A 27,128-nucleotide genomic window follows, 5' to 3' on the forward strand; every position below is an offset into this window, starting at 1 on the left:
CTCATTCTCATGAAGTAGAAAAATTAAAGGTATAATCCAAAAGTCCCTGTATGCAACACTGAGAAACCATAAAGAATAGATAAAGAAGGCAAATAATCTCCTTATTTTCAAATAATGGGCAACAAATGGATTCTGGACACAAAAGACAAACAAGGTAGGGTGCTGAATTCAAGCAAAAATTTTTTAAAAATTAAACTTTTTCTTTTTAGTATTTAGAATGACGAGTCATGGAATTCACCAATACAAATTGAACTAAATGAATGTTATTTCTGTTTTTACAGAATAACTAGGATTATAACAAGAAGGATGGTATTAGATTCCCTGAGTTTGGCAAGTTTCTCCTGATAGTAATGTTACTTGTATGGTTAAATAAGAGCTAGATAAAAATAGGGTCAGAAATTCTGCAACTGATTGAGCAAGTATATACTAGATATCTACAGAGGGTTGGTAAAAGAGATTGGTATTCACCCAAAGCTGTAAATAAGTAAAGAACTGCAGGGCCTGGTCTTTAACACTGTCTAGGTTTGTAGATTTTAAGTTACTAAAATAATATAAAGGAGGACCTGCTTATCAAATTTTCTAGATACATAAGAGTTTAGTAATATGATTGATGATAGGATCAAGACTCAAAATGATCGCAATGAACTGGAATGCTAGGCTAAAGATTAATGGGAGCAGATGCAGGTTTTGTGGGGCCTGAAGCCTATAGAATTTGGAGGGGCCTCTTTAATTTAAAAAATTATGAATGCAGAAAAATAAGGGAATAAAATAAGAAGTGAATATTTATTAGCATGATAAAGAAATCACCCCAGCCTTGGAGCTAAATCTTTTTATCCAACTCCCAACATCTCCCTACATTCACAGGGGTCATACAAATAGAAGACCCTAAAGCTTAAACTTTTTTAGCTTCAATGTATAAGGACTTCTGGCAATAGTTTTTCATATATCTTAAAATAATTGAGCTTTATTTCAAAAATACAGGCTGGGGGATACTGTTTGACCACAATCTTACTATGCATCAATATTGTGACAGCAAATTAAAATGATCCGGCTCAGGCAAGTAATAGTCTAAATTTACCATATATATAGATCAGATCAATTCAGGGAGCCCAGACTAAAAACAAATATTGGCAAACCAGAGCATGCACAAATGGGAGAGAAAGAATATAATGAGAGAGTCTTTAAAAGCTGTGTCATGAGAAACTGCTGAAAGAACTGAAGCACTTGGCTTTGGGAAGGGAATGGTGCTGGGTATAGATGATGACCCATCATAAACAAGAGGAAGGAAACTTATTCTGTATTGTTCTGGAGGAAGGAAGTGTGAGTTGCAAGAAGATTTCACCTCAGTATAAGTTGATCCAAATCAATAAACACATATGAAGTCTATTATGTGTTAGGAACTATTAAGGTACTGGGCATAAGGAAGTGATCAAAGCAGACAAAGTTATCTATCCTCACACAATTTATATTTTTAGAGAGATAAACAATGACACAAATACACAGTATATCAGGTAATGAGGTGATGTATCCTAAGAAGTTAAATATAACAAGGTATCAGCAACAAACAATTAAGCATACAGTTTTAAAAGGATGCCAAATGTTGCAACAAAAAGTATCAAATACCTAATAGTAATCTAGCAAAATATGTGCATGACTTATACACAGAATACTGTAATTATTTATGAGAGAAATTAAAGAAAACTTAAAGTGGAAGAAAAAGTGTTTGTGGATTAGAAATCTAAATGTTTTAACAATGTCAGTTTTCTCCAAAATTGTTCTAGAGATTTAATGGAATCCCAGTGAAAAATTAGTCTGTGTGTGTTGGTGTGTGTGTGTGACAAGCTGATTCTAAAAATGCATATGGAAATACAAAGGTCCAAGAGTAGCCAAGATGATCTTAAAGAAGAATAAAGTTAGAGAACTTACTGAACCAGATTTCACTTATTTGACTTAACTATAAAGCCATGATAAATAAGGCAGTGTGGTGTTTTGGCAAAAGAACAGATAAATAGACCAGTCGGACACAATCTAGAGTGAAAAGGCAAACCACAGAATTGAAAAAGATATTTTTAATATCAATAATTGACAAAAAGCCTAGAATATCAGAAAAAAACAAATATTCATAAGGAAAAAGACATAACCCAATTTTTAAAAGGGAGAAGGGAAGGGAGATATAGACACCTCACTAAAGAGAATATCTAAATAGTCAATAAACATATGAAATGTACAACTTCTGTGGTCATCAGGGCAATGCAAATTAAAAATACAAAGAGACATCACTTTATATACACAAGAGTAATTTTTTTCAAAAAGATTATACCAAGTGTTGGTAAGGAGATAAGTAAGAATTCTCATTTATTGCTGGTGGAAATATAAATTGGTGTGACCACTCTGGAAAATTCTTTGGCAATATTTTCTAGTACTAAACATATGCAAATCTTTTAACCAAGTAATTATATTCCTATGTATTGCCCAACAGAAGAAGTATAAACAAGAATTTCATATGTATATTTACAGCTGATTCATGTTATTTTATAGCAGAAACCAACACATTATAAAGCAATTGTTACTGTTCAGTTGCTAAGTCATGTCTGACTCTTTGTGACCCCATGGACTGCAGCACACTAGGCTTCCCTATACTTTACTATCTCCTAGAGTTTGCTCAAACTCATGTCCATTGAGTTAGTGATACTATCCGACCATCTCATCCTCTGTTGCCCCCTTCTCCGCCTGCCCTCAATCTTTCCCAACATCAGGGTCTTTTCCAATGAGTTGGCTCTTCGATTCAAGTGGCCAAAGTATCGGAGCTTCAGCTTCAGCATCAATCCTTCCAATGAATATTCAGGGTTGATTTCCTTTAGGGTTGATGGGTTTGATCTCATTGCAGTTCAAGGGACTCTCAAGAGTCTTCTCCAACACCACAATTCAAAAGCATCAGTTCTTTGGCTCTCAAACTTCTTTATGGTCCAACTCTCACATCCATATGTGACTACTGGAAAAACCATAGCTTGGACTAGACCTTTGTCAGCAAAATGATGTCTCTGCTTTTTAATACACTATCTAGGTTTGTCATAGCTTTGGAAAACAATTATCCTCCAATTAAAAATAAAAAGTAACGCACCCAATACTATCCAAGGTAACTTCAGAGGAAAATACACTTGTACATAAAAAATAGCATTCCTTTGGATTATTTATATCAATTCAGTTACATAAACATTTCCAAACGTAGCAATGGCAATGGTTTGGAGATGTCGAATGAAAGAGAAATTATCACTAGCTGGAAATCTTTTTATTGTAAATCTCTTCTTGTACATTAAACATTTCTATTGATATTTTTAAAAATAATTTCATGGCACCATTATTAATAATAGCTCAAAACTGATAGCAATCCAAATGCCCATCAATAGTAAAATGAATCAATAAATTGTGACATGTTCATGGTCACACAATGGAATAGTACATGGCAATAAAAAAGCATAGTATGGTTGAAGCTCACAAATTGTTGACTGAAAGAAGCTAGACATAAATGAGTATTTACAGGATGATTCCATTACTATAAATAAATAATATATGGTGTTAAAGGTCAGGCTAGTGGTTACTTTCTGGGGGGTTTAGAGAATGGAAAAGGGTATGAGCACTGGTCAAATTGTACATATTTCTAAACATATGTTACACTTTAATGAAATTAGTTAATTAAAACAAAAATGAATAAAAGAGATAGGACCCACTCAAGTTTTTAGAGCACCCTGAGAGGTATTAGAATACTAAGAGAACTTGGGCTACCAGTGAGACTGTGAGAAAACCCAACAGTAATGAAACAGGAGACTGGGAACTGAGGAGGAAAGACAGCCAACAAGAAATTCACAGTAGCTGAATTTCTTAAGTGTTTTTAAAGAATCGAGTATTTAATATTCATTTTAAGTTTTTTTGTGTGCTATGATTTGCTCTAACCTCTCTATGACCCCAAATTTGCTGCTTTCAAACCATGAGTAAAGTTTATAACATCTTTTAAAAATAGTGAAAATGAAAGTGAAGTCGCTCAGTTGTGTCCGACTCTTTGCGACCCCGTGGACTATAGCTCACCAGGCTCCTCCATCCATGGGATTCTCCAGGCAAGAATACTGGAGTGGGTTGCCATTTCCTTCTCCAGGGGATCTTCCCAACTCAGGGATCGAACCCAGGTCTCCCGCATTGCAGGCAGACACTTTAAGCTCTGAGCCTAAAAATAGTAAAACAGGATAAAAAAATAGTGATGAAGAGGGATGAAAGAGAGGTTCTGCTATTAAAGGATAAGAATCCCAAAGGAAGGCATCTCTGCAAAGGTAACAGAGAGAAAAAGAAGTGAGAGAGAAGTGTTTCAGGCTGAGAAAATGCTGACTTCAAGGTAGGATGTGCTGGGCACATTCAAAAACTAGTAAAGGAACCAGTGTGTGTGGAGCCAAGATAGATTATAGGGGATGATGTCAAAGAAATAGCCAGGAGCCAGATAATGCTGGTCTCCATGGGGCATGGATTTTTCTAGGCTTTACTCTGAGTTAGACAGGAAGCCATTACACACAAAGTTTTGAACAGAGAAATGACATATCCAAGTTGTTTTAAATCTATCAGTCCAGTTACCATGTGAAGAACAGCGATCTCTGCAAAGGGTAGGTGCTGAACCAGTTAGAAGGTTTTCTAAGGATAAGATAATGCTGGCTTAGAGGAACTGGTAGTGATGGAGGTGGAGAAAATAAGATGACTCTGGATGTATTTGGAAATCAGAGTCAACAGACTTGCAGACGGACTGGACATGGAATGTGAGAGAAAGAAAGGCATCACTAATGCCTCAGGAAAGAACTTCCTAGCCAAAGAACTGACAACTGGTTGAGCTTTCCTTTGATGCAGTTATCTGAGTGGAAGCCATTATTCCTTCATGGGGCCTTCTGAAAGCTCGTCTTTCTTCAGCTTACCTGCCAAAGAAGCTCCTAAGAGGAACTCTCACCTTTGAGGTGATAGACCCAGGTGACCTCTAAGATAGGTCATGTGCAAAATATTCTAGAACTCTAAGGCAGTCAGTGGTCTGTACACTATAAATTTTAGGCTAAATGACGGCAAAGTAAATTTCCTACACCAAAGTAATTTTTTAACTGTTATTGACCTTTTTCACTTCCCATGTATTAAAAAAAATTTTTTTTTATTTTGTATTGGGGTATAGCCGATTAACAAAGAATGTGATGGTTTCAGGTGAACAGTGAAGGGACTCAGCTATACTATATATACGTGTATCCATTCTCCCCTAAACACTTGCTAATCTGTTCTAACAGAGAGAGAGCCTGCCTCAGGATGAACACTTTTGCCAGGCATCAGTTCCGAAGCAGAAATTAACATCACTCTTTCTTCCTTCTGATATTATTCCTTATGCTGCTACTTTCTAATTGGTGTATGTTTTTCACTTACAGAGTGATGTAGTTTCCAATTAAGGTGAAATTACTTGGCTAAGAAAATTGGGTAATTATAAAGGAAGATATTAAGGAGCTAAATGGACCAGTAATATTTAGATATGGTAAAAATGGCAGAACGTGGAGGTGGTACATAAGTGCCTGACATTTGGGAAATAATGCCTTATGCTTCGTTATAATCACTGGATGCAAGGTGTGGTGAGGCAGGTTTCAGTTCAAAACAAATGAGAACTTTCTGACAATCAGAGCTGTCTAGGAAGATTCAAAAGGGCTGCCTTAAGGGTGTTAACCACATCCCCCTCACTCTGCGGGTTGAAGCAGAGGTTAGATGCCTGTTTGTTACGAATAATACTGTGGGAAGTCAAACACCAAATAGGCTAGAAGTTGCCAACCAGAAAATATGAGATTTTTGAAATCAGAGCTTCCCAGGGATCTGGCCACTGAAGAGACTGAATTTTGGAGTAAGTTACACTAACTCCCTTGAAGGACAAATCCCAAAGAGCACCACAGAATGATACCTCTTTCTTAACATCTATCAGTTCAGTTGCTCAGTTGTGTCCTACTCTGTGACCCCATGGACTGCAGCACACCAGGCTTCCCTGTCCATCACCAACTCCCAGAGCTTGCCCAAACTCATGTCCATCGAGTCGGTGATGCCATCCAACCATCTCATCCTCTGTCATCCCCTTCTCCTCCTGCCTTCAATCTTCCCCAGCATCAGGGTCTTTTCCAATGAGTCAGTTCTTTGCATCAGGTGACCAAAGTATTGGAGTTTCAGTTTTAGCATCAGTCCTTCCAATGAATATTCAGGACTGATATCCTTTAGGATGTACTGGTTGGATCTCCTTGCAGTCCAAGAGACTCTCAAGAGTCTTCTCCAACACCACAGTTCAAAAGCATCAATTCTTCAGTGTTCAGCCTTCTTTATAGTCCTTCTTTATAGTCTTTTCACATCCATACATGACTACTGAAAAAACCATAGCTTTGACGAGACAGACCTTTGTCAGCAAAGTCTTAACATCTATAGGTTCAACAGAATTGAAGACAGCATAACTTTTTCACCACGTGATCCACTGTTATTTAACATCATTGTTTATGTACCACTCAAAGCATTGCCTATACCTCTAATGGGAGGTGTATACTCGGGGACCCACTGGCAAAGCACCTTGACAGCGTTCACCCTGATCAGATTCAGATCACAGTTCTGCCACTTCCTAGCTGTCCAATCCTAAACACCTTAACCAGTTTCTTCATCTTTAAAATGGAAGTAACGCTAGCTCTTCAGAGTAATTTTCTTAAGGCTATTTGAACGTTTTGCTCCGGCTATAACTTGATGACTGAAGAGTATAAATTCAGGCTAAGACTGCAGTGTCACTCAGTGCGGGGCTGAATTAATTCATCCTTTGGGCACTGACCAGGCTGTGCTGGTAGTCAACTAAAATCTCTAAGATATTTTGATGCGGACTGCTGCTGAGCCAAATCTCCCATTGTGAACTTGTGCTGCTGGAGATGAGGCAAGACTTGACATTTATTCCTATTAACTAGATTCTGCCTTTCACTTTAACCTGGTGCTTCCGCATTTGTTCAACTCCTTCTCTTACCCTACATTTGAACGGAAGGAGGTCAAACCAGCAGAACTGAGCTAGAATGATGATGTATTTGTGACTCTAGATGTGAGTGTCTGTCCCTTTGGAACAGGAAAAAGAAAACTTTTTGCTGAGTATCAGGTAATTTTCTCAATACTTCATTTAATGCTCCAAGAATCCCTTAAGGTAAGTGTTAACTCCAGTCTACTGAGAAAAAAATCTGCATTTTTCTTTACTTGACATTTTTAAGCATGGTAATTATGCAATTTTTTACTCTTTTGGCTTAATGTTATTTTGTAAACACTTTATCACATTGCTTCACATTTTCCTTTTTTTTTGTTTTGGTTTTATAAGTAAATAAGTACTCCATCCTTGTTTTAAAAACATTTTGAGGCACTCCTGCCTTGATGTTTATCATTTTAACGACTATATGATAGCTCATTAAGTTACCCAAAAATATGAAAATATTTTATTTTGCCAATTTCCTATTGTTGACAGGTTGGCTTTGTTTCTTTGCTTTTGTGGTTTTTTTAAATTATGACATTCTGTAAAAAAAAAAAAAGAAAGAAAGAAGATCCTTCTATGAACATCTACACATAAGTATCTTTTGTTCTGGAAATTTCCCCAAGAATGGAATTAATGCATCAAAGAGGATAACAACTCTTGTGGCTCTTTATAGAGAGTAGCAAATTGCTCACGTAAAACAGTATGTGTTATCTGAGGATAAAAGGAAATAACTGGCTTTCTACAAAAGAAATTAATTTTCCACTTACTCATAAAGTATTCGCGCCCCTGATAGGTGGCAGGTGCCATGCCAGGGGATGGGGACAGGAATGAGCAGGGGCGGCCGGTCGCGGTCTCCAAGGAGCTCACGGTCAGGCGGTCAGGTCGGGCAGAGGAAATTACACCCGACAGGTGTCTGCCTCTGCCTAGGGAGGACCGAAGTGCCCTTTCGCGCAGGAGAGTGGAAGGAGGGAGCTGCCTACAAACACGAAGGAGTTTCTGCAGCTTAGAACTGAGTCTTGCAGAATGAGTAAGAATTTTGGTACGCGATTTGTATTTATTTTACCTTGACTCTCCGGCCTTTCATCAGAAAAAAAGTTCCCCACTCTTAGTACAGAGAAGGTTGGCAGAGTCGTAAGCCCCCAACCTCTTAAACCTCTTTGCATCTCCAAGGAGAAGGAGGGAAGAGGGGCTTCTTTCCGACCTGGGGAGCTGGATCTGGGGTCCGGGAACCCCAAGGCAGCACCGGAAAGAAGAGCAGAGGAGGCGAGCGCGTGGCCCGCCGCCGGGAGAACCAGACCCGACGCGCGGTCCTTGGCGCCGGGGTCCAGGGGACTCAGCTCAGCACGACTGGGAAGCCGGTGAGGGAACCGGGGCTTCCGGGTGGAGGGTTAGCGAGCAGCCCGCCAGCGAAGTGGAGCGGAGCTGGGCTCTGCAGTTGGGGACCCCGAGGGGGCGGGCGCCAGAGGGGCGGAGCTCCGAGGCAGGGGCCGCGGCAGCGGTCCAGAGGGTCTGCGGGGGCTGCTTCGGCCGGACCCGAGGACTGGCGCCTCTTTGAGCCAGTGACCTTGACATCGCGAGTGGACCCCGCGCGCCGTCTTTAGCGCGCCTCGTGGAGACCCACGGCCGACGGGCCGGCGCTGCCCGGGGTGAGGGAGCCTGGGCCAGGACGCCAGGTAGGACCCCCGGCCGCGAGGAGGGTGGGCAGAAAGGGCCGGATGGGGAGAAGGAATGGAGGATCAGGGGGTCGCGGGCAGGGGGCTAAGCAACGGGTGGGCGCAAGCTGGACCAGCTCAGCCCTGGGAACGCTGAGTGCAGGGCACTGGGGACGTCAGGGTCCAGCTTAGAGGACCAAAGGCTTACCGCTCCTCAGAAGCGGCAGTGGGTCACTCTCTTAGATACACGGGAGTGCGTACCAAGACGCGGCTTGTGGGGTACCACCTTCTGCCTCCGCCTTGTTTCTGCCTGTGACGATGGTCATAAAGTATTCCCTGTCCGTGTGCTAACAGGGAACGGTCAGTTTTCTGAAGCATATGCATATGGAAGGCTACTGTGTCAGAATCCATCCTCGTGGGCTGAGTCCCCTCTCAGGATACTTGGCCCAAGCTTCCAGCCTCCTTGGGGACCTAGCCTCACTGACACCAAACTAAGGTGTCAGTCCCCAGGCCTTTTCACCATACACCATATTTCTTAGGAAGAAAAAAGAAGTACCAGTTTGATGATCTTTTACTATTTATTTTTTAAAATTGCAGTTTCAATACATTGTTTATAAAAAAATAAATCTTCCAGAGATATTCCTATACTAGCATTTGTGTCTACTTATACCCCCTTGTTTTTTAACCCATATCTTTTTCTACCCTACTTCTTCCGTCCCCTCCTTTTGATTCTTTATCCCACCTCCTGCCTAATGAAACTATCCAAAGAAAATGACGTCAGCGCCACCGCCTGCATCCCTTAATCTCTAGGGTTCCTTGCTGGCCCCACCCCTGATCTCTTTAAACGTCTTTCACCAGAGTAGCCCTTGGGGTAGTGAGTCCACTTCCAAGAGGACATTTCTTTTACTTGCCTTAACTTTCCCAGAGATTCGAAGAAAGGAGCTTTGGGGAAAGGTCCCTGAATTTTACACTACCAGTTCTTTTCCTTAAACTGGACTTTCCAAACGCAATTTAAGTAGTCTGGTACTGATGAAAATTTATGAAGGAAATTTCCTGAAATGGTCTAGACTTCCAAAAGTTAACACTTCATTATTTCCTGTTCCTGAAAGCAGAGCTTTGCCAATCACAGCGCTCATTACTTCTGTTGCCTCCACCCAGGACCAGCAAAGAAACAGGCATAGGATTTTTCATCAGTAGGAACCTAATAGGGTGGATTTTTATATGTGTGAAGGGGCTCAAGACTTTGTGGTAGTCAAGAGGAAAGGGGAAGGGATAGAAGAAGGAATTAGATGGGGTTAGGGGATTAGAAGGGGGGAGCAGATCAAGACCCTGAAGAGAATTCTGGAGGCAGGACCCTGTCATTTAGGAAGGACCCCCAGATGATGTGGCTGGGAGACCACATAGTCAGCTTACTTCTTGCTGACAACCAGCACAAGCAGCTACTTTCCAAGAACAAAACATTAAGAAGTGGAAAAAAATCAAGCCACTTTTGTCTTTGTGATAAAATAGAAGCGGTTTAAATTATTTTTACTGAATTAATGGGGTTTTTTTTTTTAGGAGTTGTGTAGACTGTTTAAAATAACCTAATAGCTACTCCCGTCACAATGTTTTCTTTTGCTGTGTTCATTTTTTCATGTTGCATGACCTTGACCCCACACAGTTCAGGAAGTTCAGGTTGGATAGAAACTGCCACTTTTAAGAAACTTTTTGAAGGGGGGATTAGGAGAGAAGATTAGAAAATAAGGACTGAGCCTTGTGGTAAGGTGGGGGAATAATGAAGAGGAATGGTTTGAGTACCACCTTGAGACTGGTAAGGAATCAGGTATAGTTCTTAGAACAAGGCAGTAAATAAATAAGAGGTGAAGGAATCCATTCATCACTCATTTCTGCGTTCAAAATGTTTGCAAAGTGCCTGGCTATGTACCAGCCACTGAGGGAAAGATGATAAATGAAACTAGGCAAGGGCTTTGATCTCCTAGGGTTTATAGATGCTTCAGGGAGGCAACCAGTAGTAAGATAACTGAGTATTGAATATATGTAATTACAAACTAAGATAAGCTTTGTCAAGGAAAGAAATAAAGGTCTTTGAGGTGTATATAGGCTACCCTAGAGATCAGGGAAGGCTTTCTAAAGGAAGTTTCCCTTGAGCTGAGATTCAGGAGTAAGTGGAAATGTTGGGGGTATTAGAAATTCAGTTTGGTTGCCAGTAATCAAGAAGGCATTTTGTTGTTTTGGTCTTCTGATGCAAAAAGCCGACTCATTGGAAAAGTCCCTGATGCTGGGAAAGATTGAGGGCAGAAGGAGAAAAGGACATCAGTGGATGAGATGGCTGGATGGTATCACCGATGCAATGGACATGAACTTGGGCAAACTTGGTGAGATGGTGAGGGACAGATAGGCCTGGAGTGCTGCAGCCATGAGGTCACAAAGAGTCAGACACAACTGGTCGACTGAACAGCAATAGCAACAATCATGAAGGCAGATGTAGTGTTTGCAATACTGCATATGTACAGATGTAGAGTTGACATTTTTGGAATTTGGGAGAGATGCTTTGTTATCACAGCATCCTTTGTACTGCCCTGAGTTGGTCATGGTTTTCCATAACATTTTGCTGATGTTCTTGCTTTTAAATTTAATGTTTAGATTAATTTTAGTCTGTCAGTTTATTTTATTGTGCACAATAAAATGTATGCACTGTGCTTCAAATGTGAATCATCACACTGCTGAGGTAGATATGTGCATAACTCCCATACCAAATTTGGCTTGTGTGGTGATAGCTCATTATTGTCACTGAATACTTTCCCAGGTGAAAACAGGTGTGGCAGGTCAGCTACAGTGTCTTCTCTCCACTCCTATCTACTGCTTTGATTTTAGTTGCCCTAAAGCTGCGTGTATCTCTTCAAGTTTCATATACAGTTGTTAGGTAAAGAAAAAAAATTACTAATTGCATTGATGCAATAAAGTAAAATTAATATAAATCTCACAATGTAATGGCATGGTGAGCTTTGACCAGGCATCATATTTCATGTGCAAACAAATATTTTTATTCATTCAACAACATTTACAGTGAACCTTCAATGTGCCTAGCACTCTGTGAGATACTGTGGGTAAGATGGATTAGTAAGATGATGAGACTTCATAGAAGTCCAAGAGGAGAGAGTCATACTCATCTATGTAAGGGTGGGAAAGTATTGTGGTTGCTGTAATGGAAGCATAAGTAGAGAACAGTGATGCACAAGGGAAAGGAGTGGTCATTTCTACCAGAAAAGGAGAGGGGGTCCAAAAAAGGTTCATGGAGGAGTTAATACTTGAGCTGAATCTTGAAAGATGAGACATTCCAAAAGATAGACAAAGGGAAGAGGGCATTCTAGAAGAGAAATTCATGTACCAAAACAAACAGGCATGAAACAGAGTGTCAAGGTCCAGGACGTGCAACTGGCTTGAAGAGCTGAGGCATGAGGAACAAAGAGGGGCTCATTAAGAGATGAGGCTGGAGTGGCAGACATGCCAGGTTACAGAACCTGCATGCCATCAGCTGATAGCATTGTGGTTAAAGTATGTGCTCTGAGGTCAGACAGCCCCAGGTATGCATCATGGTTCTACCACTTTCCAGCTGTGGGGTCTTGATCAAGTCATTTAGTAATAAATAAATAATAATTACTTATTTAGTAATAAGTAATGGTAATGAAGGTTGTCTCTCCCTCATAAGGTTGCTGCAGGAACTGAGGTTAAGTCATGGAGTACCTGGCACAGATTATGCACCCACTTGTTTCTGGCTGTTATTTTTTATCCTAGGGCTAAGGGAGCCACTGAAGGGTTTCACACAGAGAAGTGACTTAGGGAGCAGTTTTATTTAGAGCACAGTTATTCTGGCTCCATGTGGATGCTGGGTGAAAGGGGGTTAAGTTTGGAGCAGAGCAGTCATTTAAAGCTGGAGAAGGAAATGGCAACCCACTCAGTATTCTCGCCTGGAGAATTCCCATGGACAGAGGAGCCTGGCAGGCTACAGTCCATGGGGTCACAAGAGTCGGACACAGCTTAGCAACTAAACCAATCATTTAAAGAGATTATAGCCATTCAGATGATAGTGATGATGGCCTGAACCATGAAGAAAAGGAGACAAGTGCTTGAGACAACTGCAAGGTAGATGCCACAGAACTCAATTACTTACTAGTTGTGAACAGTGGGATTCTGGTCTGTCATCCTTTGGTACTGTCATCCAGGTGTTCCTAGGATAAACAAAAGGAAGCCAGGTATCAAGCAGGACTGCAGATCAGATGCTTAGTTTATATGCTGAGGACTTAATGATTGGTACCCCAAAAAAGTTGTCTTTTTTTTTCACAGAATTATGTATTTTATTTTTTTCCATTTATTTTTATTAGTTAGTTGGAGGCTAATTACTTTACAATATTGTAGTGGTTTTTGTCATACATTGACATGAATCAGCCATGGATTTACATGTATTCCCCATCCCGATCCCCCCTCCCACCTCCCTCTCCACCCGATTCCTCTGGGAAGTAAGCCAGAAAGATAAAGACCAATACAGTATACTAACGCATATATATGGAATTTATAAAGATGGTAACGAAAAGCTGTCTTTTTGATTTAAGAGATCTTTTGACACCTTCCATGTCGTAACTTTGATAGGATCAGGAAGGTCTAGTTCATCCATAATGAATTTCACTTATGCATTCACCCTGTCCTCTTTCCTTTTCTCTCTCTTTCTCTCATTTCTGGGAGGCTTTTAGTTCCAGGTGTATGAACATTAGACTTCATTCATTTGCCATTGTCATAAAGTGGCACATATAAAGGTTGCTTATGTCTGATATTTTTGGTGCAACTCTTGCCTGACAATAGCATGACTGAATTTTTCCTTCTCTTTTCTCAAGTGTCCTCCCACAATCCAATAACTTCTGGCTGAGGCATGTTTATTAAAGCCAGTGAGAATTAGAGGATTTAAGTGGTCCCTACTTTATAATACAGGCTTCCCTATTGGCTCAGACTGTAAAGAATCCACCTGCCTTGCAGGAGACCCAGATTTGATCCGAGTTGGGAAGATCCCCTGGAGAAGGGAATGGCAACCCATTCTAGTATTCTTGCCTGGAGAGTTCCATGGACAGAGGAGCCTGGTGGGCTATAGCCCATGGGGTTGCAAAGAGTCTGAGCGACTAACACACACACACAAACACACACACACACATACTTTATAATACAGTGTAGTTTTGGTAGCCACATCACCCATTCATAAGACTGAAAATAATCCAGATGTGTATGATAGTGTTTACTGAAAAGTTGCTAGGAGCTTTATGCCTGTTCCCTCCAAATGTGGATCCCGGGGAATGCTGATTGAATTCTTTTCTTTTGGATTCAGCTGCTTGAACAACTGTCTGATTACTTGAAGACAGAGAGATGAACAGACTTTAAATTAGGCAGGGCCAAGGAATAAAGTGCTTCCCTGGTAGCTCAGCTGGTAAAGAATCTGCCTGCAATGCAGGAGACTCCAGTTTGATTCCTGGGTTGGGAAGATCCCCTGGAGAAGGGAACAGCTACCCACTCCAGTATTCTGGCCTGGAGAATTCCATGGACTATTCCATGGGGACACAAAGAGTCGGACAGAGCTGAATGACTTTCACTTTCAAGGAGTAAGGTGGCAAAATGTGAATGAAGGGGAAAAGAGGTCTGCCTCTGCCATGGATGGTCTAGAGTTTGGTTAAAAGTGAACTTCCCATCTCTGTGACCTTGGGCAATATATCTAAGCTCTTAAAAGCCTCAGCTTTTCCTGGTGGATATCCCAGGTGGCACAGTGGTAAAGAATCTGCCTGCCAATGCAGGAGACAAGAGATGCAGGTTTGATCCCTGAGTTGAGGAGATTGCCTGGAATAGGAAATGACAACCCATTCCAGTATTCTTGCCTGGAAAATTCCATGGACAAAACAGCCAGGTGGACTAGAGTCCACGGGGTCACAAAAGAGTTGGATACAACTTAATGACTAAATATTAATGACAACAACAAATCCCTTTGATATCTGTAAAACCGAGGTAATATTTCCTTATGGACTGGATACGGAAAGTGTTTAATACAGTGCTTGGCATTTGGTAGCTGCTTATCTGGCCTGTATCCTTTGCCACAGCTCATCTCTGGGGCTTACATGGAAAAAGTAAGACAAATGAGGATTTCTTAGTTTATGTAACCTGAATTAATTGACTTATATGTATTTCTTATCTATGACTGATTCACACACATACCACCCCCTCTCCCTGGGAACTGGTTAGAAACCTGTTTTCCTCCACCTTCAGGGAATGCTTATCAGTGATGGGGGCAAACGTAATATGAACCTGCTGAGAGGAAGCTAATTTTAGATATTCTTCTTTCAACAAATCTTTCAATACACACGAGCAAAATTACTATCAAATAGCAAAATGGAGTTATTTGACTTCTCTCATCCATGTTTTTGTTGCTGGAGTTCCTGACATGCATGTTTCTTATTTAAATTGTTTTTCATGTGGAAAAAAAGAAGCAAGCTCAAAGAGACTCTAATTGTTCCCCCTAATAATGGTGAACTGCTTGTACTGAGGGGGCGGGGGGGAGTTTTGTTTTTCTTCTCATAATAGAGATTGATGGTTGAAAGAATGATCATTTCTTCAGTCCTGCTAAATATTCTGTAATTTGACATAGTTTAGTTCAACAAGCTTCAGTTGAGCTCCAGTTGCGTGTCAGACATTGAGTTGGCACTGTTCACTCAGAGACGCCAGACGTGTTACCCAGATCTCCAGTCTGGTAGCCTTTGTGGAAGAGGGTGTCCAGGGAGAGGTGGGGGTGCCAGCTGACCTGAGAGAGCTGGTGAGAGGGGAACACACACGCTGAGGCTCTCCACCACAGCTTCAGACCACAAGTCTGTCAGATCATGAGCACCTTCAGGTTCAGGATCCCAGTCTGCTCATCCCTACACCCACAGCCACTGCTCACAGGGACCCTTCTGTCCTAAGTGTTTCTCATGTGAGAGACCAGGAGAAGAAGGTAGTGAGGAAGCCAGGTGTTCTTCTCTTTCCACACGCTTAAAAATGAAAATATTTCAACTAAAATTGGCTCTGTGCAATTGTCAGCCAATTTTCAGCCTTGTCTTTGGAGAGGCAGTGCAGTACATTGGTTAAAAGCCAGCTCTATCATTAGATTGCCTGGATTACGCCCACTTCTACACCTTACTGATTGTGTGACTTTAGACAAGTTGTTCAATCTCTTTATGTCCAAGTTTCCGTATTTATAAACTGGGATTATTAATATTATCTACCTCATTGATTATTAAAGGACTTAACTGAGCTAATACATTGTTCAAGGTCATCAAGCACAGACAGCATGTCTTATTTAACATTGAAACCCCAGAATCCAGCATATTACCTGGTACACTGGAGGAGATTACCGAGTGAACAAGTCTAATATATAGGCTGGTATAGTTGTCAGTGACTGACAAAGCACTCTTCCATCATTAACGCATTTGATCCTCAGAATATCTCATAAGATGAATAAGGGAGATGGGCAGGTCAGGTGTTATCATCTCTATTTACAAATGAGAAAACTAATGCACTGAACAGTAGAATGACTTGCCAGAGGAAGCGCAGCTATAAATGACAGAGCTGATTAATTCTCCTGACTCTATTTCTAGCCCTCTCCTCTTCCCATTTTTTGGTTGTCTCTCAGTCCTATGCATGTTTAGTGGAACTCAAAGGATGTCCAACTGAAAAAAAAAAAAAATGAACACACATGGCTTGTTTAGCTTTCTGAAAAAAAATGAACTTCTTACTACTGTTATTGTTTTTCAGTTGCTAAGTCATGTCCAACCCTTTGTGACCCCCATGAACTGCAGCACTCCAGGTTCCTCTGTCTTCCACCGTCTCCCGGAGTTTGCTCAAATTCATGTCCATTGAGATAGTGATGTTATCTAATCATCTAACCCTCTGCCGCCCCTTCTTACTGTAAATATACTCAAAAGAGTAACCTCAAGTTAAAACTTGGAAAGTTTCTATTTTGGGAGGTGGGGAGGAAAGCAGAGGATATTTTACAAGAATTAGGAAGTTCTTTCAAAGTGAAAAAGTAACAGAGAATCATAAAGGAAAATTTTGTTAGATTTTATTACATAAACATTTAAAACACTTATATGTAGAAAGTCACAATTAAAAAGAAAATAAACTAAAAACTATTGCAGCAAGTATGCCAGATGGTTAAAAGTTTCAATATTGAAAGAACTCATAAAATTTAAAACCATGGATTCAAAAAAGTGGGCAAAGGATATTAAGAGTTTTCAAATGAGGAAAAGCACATAGTTGGTGAACATATACAAATATTTTAACTTTACTTAATAAAAGAAGTAAGAATTTTTTTTTAAGTGATATACCAGTTTGTTGGTCAAGAATACCAAGACTGAGGACTCCTCTGGTGGTCCAGTGATTAAGACTCTGTGCTTCCAGTGCAGGAGGTGTGGGTTCCATCCCTTGTCAGGGAACTAAGATCCCACATGCTGCATGGTGCAGCCAAAAAAAAAAAAAATACTAAGACTGTAAAGATAATGCTGGTGCAGTGAGGAAATGGCTATTCTTATAACATATTGTCTGTAAAATAACTGCCTTAAAATTGTTGATCACGGTTGACCAAGGATTTCGGTTTCTGAATTTCTATCCTAAAGAAATGACCGGGAATATGGTTAAAAATTTATACCCACATGTGTTCTTCACAGTGTTTATTAAAGGAAGTAAAACACTAGAAACAACTTGTGTGTCCAATAATAATGTAGAGGTTAAATAAATTATGGTGGGGGTGAAGCAGCACAGACTAGCAGCTAGAAGCGTGGATTTAGAGTCTCACGACCTAGATTCAAATCCGGACTCTGCCAGTTATTAGCCCTTTAGGCTTAGATACCTCTCCATGTCTCACTTTGCTCATCTATGCACTGGGAATGACGAAAGTACCTACCACAAAAGGGTTGTTTTGTGACTTGAATGAATCATTATACGTTTACAATTCTCAAATCTTCAAAGCTCTAAAAACAAAGCTTTTTTATAATTTAATTATCATGATTAAATAACATAAACTACCATAACTTTATTCCACTTACTGTGGCTATTTTCTACTACTATAATTAAGATTGAATATTAATTCTTTTCTATACTGTTACTTTCCTTATAGAATCTCTAAGATTCTTTTTATAAATTAATACCCTCATGCACAAGTGAAAAGATTAGTTTTGAGGGCAAAACTAACTGAAGTCAGGTGTATCTACTTTGAGCTAACCTCTTCTTTCCAAAGTTTCTTTGGAAATAATATATTATATTGTGAAAGCTGGACTGTAAAGAAGGCAAAGCGACAAAGAATTGACGCCTTCGAACTGTGGTGCTGGAGAAGACTCCTGAAAGTCCCTTTGACAGAAAGGAGATCGAACAAGTCAGTCTTAAGGGAAATCAACCCTGAATGCCCGTTTGAAGGGCTGATGCTGAAGCTGAAGCTCCAGTATTTTGGTCATCTGATTCAAACAGCCGACTCATTGGAAAAGTCCCTGATGCTGGAAAGGATCGAGGACAGAAGTAGAAGAGGGCGTCAGTGGATCAGATGCCTGGACGGCATCACTGATGCAATGGACATGAACTTGGACAAACTTCGGGAGATGGTGAAGGATAGGGAGACCTGGCATGTTGCAGTCCATGGGGTTGCAAAGACTTGGACACGAGTGGACGACTGAAAAGCAAAAACAATATTATTAACATGCAGATTATTGAGCTCCACCCCTAGAAGTTCTGAGTTAGTAAGTCTGGGGAGAAGACAAATGTCCACCTTTTACATCTCCCAAAGTGATGTTGGTGATGCTGATCCATGGACCACACATTAAGTAGTCCTGCTGTAATCCATGCCTTAATTTTTAACACCCCTTATGTTGCATCCTTTTAATGTGAACATTTTCATTTCTGGATATCTTCAGCTTGCTTTTTAGATTTTCATTCTCCTGTCCTTTTATTTCTATGCTGTGTTTTTATGTCCAGGAATAGTAATATAATAAACTTATCTATCACTTTCTAAACACTTATCAGGCGCCAGTAATGGTATTAGTGCTCTATTCATATTATTTTTTCATCCTGCAACAACCCTGAAAGGAGGACATTGTTATCTTGACTTTAGAGGTGAGAAAACTGAGGTGCTAGGACTCCCAGTGAGTAAGAGGAACAGTTTACTTTCCATTTTACTGTCCTACCTCTTTCATACAGTGGTACACGTCACCAAGTCTCCCGTGACATGCTTTCTCAGTCCTGCCCCAGCTGCTTAGTTCCCCAGTGTAGAACGCCCCTCTTCTCATTACCCATCCAGATCCCATCCAGGCATTCTGCACTAGGAAGCTTTCCTAGCTTTGTCCTGCCACAGCCCACACCCCTCTACATCTTTTATTCTTATCTGGCCATTTAGCCTATATGTTTGCATTTTCATACCAAGGGATTTTGTCTTCCTAACTGGACTTGGAACTCCTTAAAGGAAGGGCCCGTCTGTTATATCTCTGGGTCCTCCTTGGAACAGCTGGGATGGGGACTGATTGCCTGCCTTACCCCCCTTCCTGCTCTCCTCCTTTCCTATCCTCCCAGTCTCCTCCTGTCCCTGCTTAATTTGGTAAAATCAAGCCACATCAGTGAGAAGGTGGAAAATAGATGAGGTTGAACCCTTCTTAATGCCCTTCCCTGCAGTGCAGTTGTGGGTGGTTTGCTCATGTCCACAGTGTCATGAGAAGGAACTTTTTCCTTGGGGCCCTGTGCTGGGCAGCCAAGAACCTTCAGTGCCTTTAATCCTCGGATCTTCTTGAGGGTTTCTAGACATCTTCCTCTCCTTTCATATTTCTTCAAATCTCATGTCCTTTGTTTTACTTCCCAGTTTCACTGTGCGTCCTTGTCTTCATTAAAGTATCTGTCAAGAGGTCTCACCTGCCCACTCCTAACTGTACATCTTTGGGGCCACTTCCCCCTTAACAAGACCTCCTGGGGCCAGTACAGTGGGACACATTCATCTGGTCTGTATACTTTGGTTCTTTTTTGCCCTCCACTCCCTACCACCTTCTCTTCCTCCTCTTTCCTTCCTTTCCTTTCTCCCTCCCTCTTTCTCCTGAGGTCATTTTTCCCGATATTGTGTAGGTGGCATTATAAAGTGACTCTGATGGCTTACACGTCTCAAGGCTTGTAATGGTCTTCTTGTAATTTCCCCAGAATTTGTAAAGGGTCTGCCGAGCAGCTGGGCCTCATAGCGAAGGCTGAGATTTCTGTGATGCTTTCATTTCCTCCCTGTCCATTAGTATGAAAGTGCTGGTTGTGTCTGCCTCATGGAGCTGCACTGCTAAACTGCCGCCTACATTAGTCTATGATTTTACGTTCAGTTAGGTTTCTCATTCAGAAGGCTTTTTGTGACCCTGGTTATGAGACAGCTCTGGGGTGATCCTGATACCCTCCCTCAGTGTCTCCTGGAGCCTCCATTCCCTCACCTTGGGGCCTCATTCCAAATCTTGGAAGATTTCCGAGTGAAACTCTAGGAAAAACGTCATTGTGAGGACTGCCCTTTACTGTTTCCTCAGGGTTTACAATGTTATCAGTCATGGTACTAAGCATTTTTATATTGAATATATTGTTTTGTTTAAGCCTGTCAAAAACTTTAGTTAGGTTTTATCACAATACAGTGGGGAAACTGAGGTTTAGGAGGTTAAGTGACTTGCCTGAGGTCTCATGGCCAGCAAGTGGAACAGGCTAGATTCAAAAGCTCATAGTAAAAATTTAGTTTCTGAGAACTTTCTTCCATCCTTCAGAAAATATGACTTTGCCAAAAGCTCTCATATACATGATTGTGACAGTGTCAATGGGTACACCCTTTCCGGAGGGCAGTTAGGCAGTGCATATTAAAAGCTTAAAAAATGTTCTTACACTTTAACGATTTCCATGACTGAAGTTGTGCTAAGGAAATGATCATTAGTATGTGTAAAGATTTAACCCTAAGGAAGTTCTGCTGTGCTGTGCTCAGTTGTGTCTGACTCTTTGTGACACCATGGACTGTAGCCTGCCAGGGTCCTCTGTCCATGGAATTTTCCAGGCAAGAATACTGGAGGGAGTTGCCATTTCCTACTTTCAGGGGATCTTCCTGACTCAGGAATCAAACTGGCTTCTCCTGAGTCTCTTGCATTGGCCACAGAGCCACCTGGGATATCAAGGAAGTTCGGAGCAACAATTTTCATAATATGAAAAATTTGAAACAGGCTCCATGTCCAACAGAAAGGAACTGGCTAAATTAAGTATGATACATAGAGACAGTGAAATACCAAACAGTCATTATAAAGTATTTGCAAAAAAGAACATTTGGTGGCATAGAAATGTGTTCATTATGTAATAACTAACATACTATAGGATTTCAGATATGTAGTATATATAAAAACTATGAACAGTTTGTGAGATTAAAGGGATAGAATTAAGACTGATTTTTTATTTTCTTGTATCTTTTTTCGTATGTAATAATTACTTTTTAAATTGACATTGAGGTTTTTTAATTTTGTATTTATTTGTTTATTTTTTAATTAGGAAAATGGCTGCTTGTTGTTTGAACGTGTGGACTTTGTTCATATTTACCAGTGCTCCCACTTTATATTTACAATTTCCCCCACAAACAAGCATTTCTCCAGACACCGAATTCTAGTTTCTCGGTTTTGTTGTTGTTATTGTTTTAGGGGTTTTTTCAGGGGCGGGAGGGGGGTTGGTTAGTGCAGGTTTGCATTCACTTTTTCTCATTGGCCTATTGTGCTTTGGTGTTCTGACCAAGTCACTTCCAAACAGCCTGTGCTGTTGACTCACACTGATCTGCACTCATACACTGCCTCCCCTTCCATCAGGCCTCAAGGCTTCGTTGCAAACAGCCCTCATTCTTGCCTCAGCTTTTCTTTCTTCTCTCACCACTCTCACCATCTGTCTGCTGCTTCCTTCACCAGCCCCTTTGCATTTCCCTTTTCTGTTTCAACAGGGCCCACCTGTCTCTCTCAACTATTTATATTCTCCATTTAGCTGGCAGTCCTTGGTCTGATCTTCTCAGCTTCTGTTTTGGGCCTTCCTGAAGCGTTGTTTCAGGTAATTTAAAAGCAATCCCCCCAAAAGGAATTCAGTTCTTTTATGGAAAAAAACAAACAAACAAGTTTCACCACACACTCTTCTGAGAGGGGTGTGGAGTTTTCTGACATGTGCCTTTTTCTTTAGGACCTAAGTTGTGGATGGAACAGTTTAACCTCAGAAAAACAAAATACTAAACAAAATACTAATTAGCATTTCCTCTATAAAATATATACATATTTTCCCTGACTACCCAAAAAAATAGTTTGTGACACATCATTTCCACCTCTGAGAATAATCCTAAGGAGATCTCTGTCATGTGTTAAAAAGAAGTATTTAAAACTAGGTCGATTGAAATGTTGTTTGTAATAGTAAAAAATAAGAAATATCTTAAATGCCCAGGAGTATATCACTAGCTATGTACATTTTGATTCATATATTCCATAAACTACTATAAAGACATTGAATATGATTATTCTGTATTTATGGCAATAAATAAATGAGGTTGCAGACTGGAATATATGAGGATCCCATTTCTGTAAAATTATACATCTATGTCTGTATAGAGTCACCAAAGGGAAGTTTCTTGATGATGGACTTTTTGGGTAATTTTAATTTCCTGTTTCTTTTCATTTCTTCTTCATACCTTTTTATATTGCTTGCCTATTTTACAGTTAGCAAATTTTGTTTTTAAACAAAAATAGTTTGAAGTTTTTTTCTTAGTAAATTATATAACTAACTTCAGTTTTTTATTTAGTTTACTAACGTTTACTATGAAAGCATCAAACATCCTTTGTTTGGCTTCTTATTATGAAATCTGTCATACTTTACATGATAGTTTAAAGAATAATAATAGAATGGATTCCTGATTACTTAAAGTCCAGCTTAAGAAAATTAGTTTTTTGGGACCCATATGTGCCTCTAATCAAGTCCTACTCATTTTTTCACTCCCAAATTTGTATTTCACATTCCCTTACCTTATAGTTTTATGGGATACACATGTTCAGCTCATTATGCTACAACTTGGTGTTACTGTAATGAACGTTGGTTCATATGAATCAGTAAATAAATATTTAATAAACAAATACCAATAAATATTTAAGTTGCAATAAATAAGGAAACTGTGTCATTATACACAAATGTCACATTGTTTATACAACATTTTTACCCATACATAAACGTTCTGTATCACCAAGGATCAGCAACTGACCACAGAGTATCAACACAGCTGGATGCAGCATGCTCTGAATCTCTGCTCACCAGGCTCATCCATGCCAAGTTCTCCTCTTGGCTAACTTTGGCATCATATCCTGTATGGAAAGTGCTTGTTACACATTCCCTGATCTTCAGGCATTTGTCCTGAAGCAACTTTCTCAACCTCTTTTAAACCTTCTCATAAAAAGCTGTCTTTCTCTTTTCTCATATTTGCAGAGCATGCACGCATGCTAAGTCGCTTCAGCCATGTCCTGACTCTTTTTGACCCCACGGACTGTAGCCCACCAGGCTCCTCTGTCTATGGGATTCTCCAGGCAAGAATACTGGACTGTAGCCCACCAGGCTCCTCTGTCTATGGGATTCTCCAGGCAAGAATACTGGAGTGGGTTGCCATTTCCTCCTCCAGGGGATGCTCCCAGGAATTGAACCTGAATCTCTTATATCTCCTGCATTCGCAGGAGGGTTCTTTACCACTAGTGCCACCTGGAAGCCCAGCATTTGCAGTAGTATTTTTTTATTAAGAATATAAATTCTTAATATATTAAGAATATAAATTCTTAATATATTAAGAATATAAATTCTTAATAAAATATAATTATTTTAATATAAATAAAATAATAGAATATAAAAACATAGGATTTCTATTGGTTTTATTAATATTCTATTTACAACATGATGTAGGATTTTTTTTTTCTTTTTTTTTTTCCATAGGAAAACAGTTCATAATCTCTGGTTTACTGTTAATGCTTGGTTTCTTAGGATGAGAGATTTGTGTTTTAAAAAATACATATTTTACCTTTTATGAGAAACACCTGTGTATCCCTAAACAATCCCTAAATTGTTTCATTTGCATTGTTTTGAACTTTGTACAAATGGAGTCATGGTCTTTGCATTCTTCTTCAATGTACATTTTAAAAAATATTTTATTTGTGAGTAATCCATGTTAATGGCAATAGCTATGGTTCATTCATTTTCACTGCTGTATGGAATTTTATTGTTCATGTGTACTAAAATTTATATATCCTCCTGTCAACCAGCAACTAATATTTGTAGTTTCCTGCTGTTGTTTAAAAAAAAAAAAAGTTGTTATAAACATTTTTGTACATGACTCCTTGACATATTGTCCAAAAATCTCTAGTGTATTTTACCCAGGGGTAGAAGTGCTCGGCTTAAGTATGCACATTTTCATGTTTACTAGATAATGTGAAATGGATTTGCAAAGTGATTTTACCAATTCAGACTTCCACCATTAGTGTATGAGACTTCTCATTTATTCACATCGTTGCCAACAGTTGAGTTGCCGCCAAATTGTTGTGATTTTAATTTGATTATAAATGTGTATATATTTCTTTCCTTGTCGACTGACTTTTTCCTCTATGAAATGTCTGTTGATGTCTTTTGCCCATTGTTTTCCTATTGGGAGGTTTCTATTTTTCTTACAAAGGAATGTTGTATATTCTGGATACCACTTTTTTTCAGTTACATTGCTGCAACTATCCTCTTCCTACTTGCAGCTTACCTTTTCACTTTATAGGACCTTTATATGAATGGTAGTTCTTAGTTTAATATAGTTGAATTTCTCATTTTTCTTTTGTTGTTTGTGCTTTTTTTACTTAAGAAATCTTTCTATATTTAAGGTTATAAAGACATTCTATATTTTCTCCTAAATTTTAAATTTTTTTGTCTATCACATTTAAATCTTCAAGCCGTTTGCAATTGATTTTTGTGTATAATCTGAGTACATATCCAATTGATTTTTTCCCACATGGTTAACCAGTTGTCCCAACACTCTTACTGCATAGTCTGCCCTTTCCCCTACTAGTACAAATGCTGCCAGTTATTCATGAATCATCCATGTATACATGAATCTGCTTTTGGGCTCTCTGTTCTGTAATATTTGTCTTCTCTGCCATTATCAATTGTCTCAATTATTCCAGCATAATGTTGTTTTGGCAGCTGGTAGGGTGAGTCTTCCTTCTATATTCTTCTTCAGGAGTATTGACTATTCTCAGCCCATTGCTCATCCGTATAATTTTCAGAAGTTTGTCAAGTTGTGCACATGCAACACACATACCTACTATCAAGTACACACATGCACACATATACCTGTTGAGATTTTTATTAGAATTGCAGTAAATTTATAGATCTACTTGGGAAGAATTGACATTATAACAATGTTGATATCATAACATATCCATGAACACAAAAGAGATCTCCCTTTATTTAAATTTTCTTTAAAGTTTTTCAGTAATGTTTGAAATTTTCCATAAAGTTCGTGCACATCTATAATTCATTCCATTTTTGAGAAACTTACTTTTTCTATTATAAATAATATCTGCTTATAAAGTATATATTTCTGTTACTATAGAAATGCAATTGACTTTTTTGTATTATAGTATGTCTAGTAACTTTGCTAATTTCTCTTAGTAATTACAGTTATTTGAACATAGATTCTTAGATTATCATGTTGTCTATAATTAATGATAATTTTATTTTTTTTCTAAACCTTACACTTATATCTTTTCATTAAGCTACTAAACTGTCTGAAACTTCTGGGAAAATGTTAAATGTTAATGTCTTGTTCCTGATTTTAAAGGGAAGGCTTTTAACATTTTATCATTACATGCTGTGTTCAGCACTTCTAGCACCGAGTTCCTGTGTATTTTGGAGTCCACTTTTCTCTTACGTGTTTGGAAAGAACTCAACTCAAAGTTAACCTCAGACAAAGAGTCAGGATTTCTTGCCTTAGTCTGGATTACTTAGGCTAACATAGTGGAGAAAGAGGATCCTCTGTGTTGTCCACCCTTCAGTCACTAGAGTTTGACATCGGGGTTGAGTGGCAAAGCCCAGCTAATATTCTCTGCACATGCATTTTCCTCTGAAACCTTGAGGGAAAGATTTGAGTAGTTGTGAGTCCCCAACCAAAGCCATGTCATAACACAGTGGATGGATACCAGCATCACACATTGTTGGGTCCCACTCCAGAGTTTATAACTCAGAAGGTCTGAGTTGGAACCTGAGAATTCACATTTCTAAGAAGTTCTCAGGTGATGCTGATGCTTCTGGTTTTGGAATCATGCTTTGAAAAACACTGTCCTAATACTCTCTTTAAAACATCCTAACAGTGGGCAGAACAGAGACAAAGAAAACTCCAAAGAGTGACAGCAGCTAACCATGAGTAGCATCCCTGGAGGATGACAGTCAGCTACCTCCAAACATGGGAGGATGGAAAAAGAGGGAAGTGCAGGAGATTTGAGACAATGAACAATGTAAGGAATTCACATAAAAGTATGAAGGGAGCCATGAGTAAACAAACACATCAGGTGGGGCAGATCATTCAGTTTGCATCCCACAAAGAACATTGAGGGGAAGAATAACAGACCCACGTAGCGTTGGGAAGAAGTGGCAGCATGGCCATTTAAACAATCTGTCCCACACAGTGATGGGCCTCTGCCAGGTAAGCTGGTAAGTGCTGTATAAACCAGGAACCCAAGCCCCAAGAAGTCACAGGCTTAATGCAAGTTTCCTATTAAGCAGATAAACTGGATTTAGTCTTAAAGTAGAAAGGAAAGGGGGAGGTATTACAAGCAAACAAGGCTCAAAGCCACCTTCCTCACTTCAGGAGCTGCAGTTCCTGCCAGAGGCTTTGACTTGGGCTCAGGCCTGCAAGGTGGTAGGGGTGGGACAGGGAGAGTCACTGGAGGAGGAGGAGGAGGTTGGGGCTTTTCTGTGCTGGAAGGAAGGCAATACCAGAAGTGCCAAAGAGAGCCACAGAGTTACTCTACACATAGGACTGGCATCATATGATGCTTTCAAAGTTGGGTTTTTACTCATCAACAGTGTGAATAAGCAACTGATAAAAATAAGAAGGGTGTGAGTTCTTTTCTCCCCTTCCATACCTGCTGCCAGCCACCTCCCAGTCAAGGGCTAGCTGGCTCTCTGGGGTGTCACGTCTTAAAGCTGCCTCTAGCTTTGGTAGCGTACAACATGTCAGAGCTGGAAAGATCTGCAGAGGTGATCTTCACTGGTCCAGCAGGGCCTAGACAGCAGGAGTGACTTGCCAAAGGTCAACCAGAGTAATTGAATTCATTCATTTACTTTATTTCATAAGTTTGTCATTAGGACTGCTT

General features: G+C 39.8%; 1 protein-coding gene across 4 annotated transcripts in view; it reads left to right on the forward strand.

Moving 5' to 3' along the window:
• Positions 1 to 7,097: 7,097 nt before the first annotated feature.
• CASR (calcium sensing receptor) overlaps positions 7,098 to 27,128 on the forward strand; it is an 80,770-nt gene continuing 60,739 nt past the window's right edge. Inside the window, exon 1 of one of the 4 annotated variants that reach the window (XM_043473131.1) lies at positions 7,098 to 7,165. The gene's annotated coding sequence lies outside the window, so the exon portion shown is untranslated. Of the gene's footprint in view, positions 7,166 to 7,947; positions 8,070 to 8,117; positions 8,389 to 8,438; positions 8,704 to 27,128 lie in introns of those variants that run through there. The other 3 variants (XM_043473130.1, XM_043473129.1, XM_043473128.1) reach the window with 3 other exon arrangements.

This window comes from Cervus canadensis, chromosome 7 (genome assembly GCF_019320065.1).
Source record: "Cervus canadensis isolate Bull #8, Minnesota chromosome 7, ASM1932006v1, whole genome shotgun sequence".
NCBI classification, from domain to species: domain Eukaryota; kingdom Metazoa; phylum Chordata; class Mammalia; order Artiodactyla; family Cervidae; genus Cervus; species Cervus canadensis.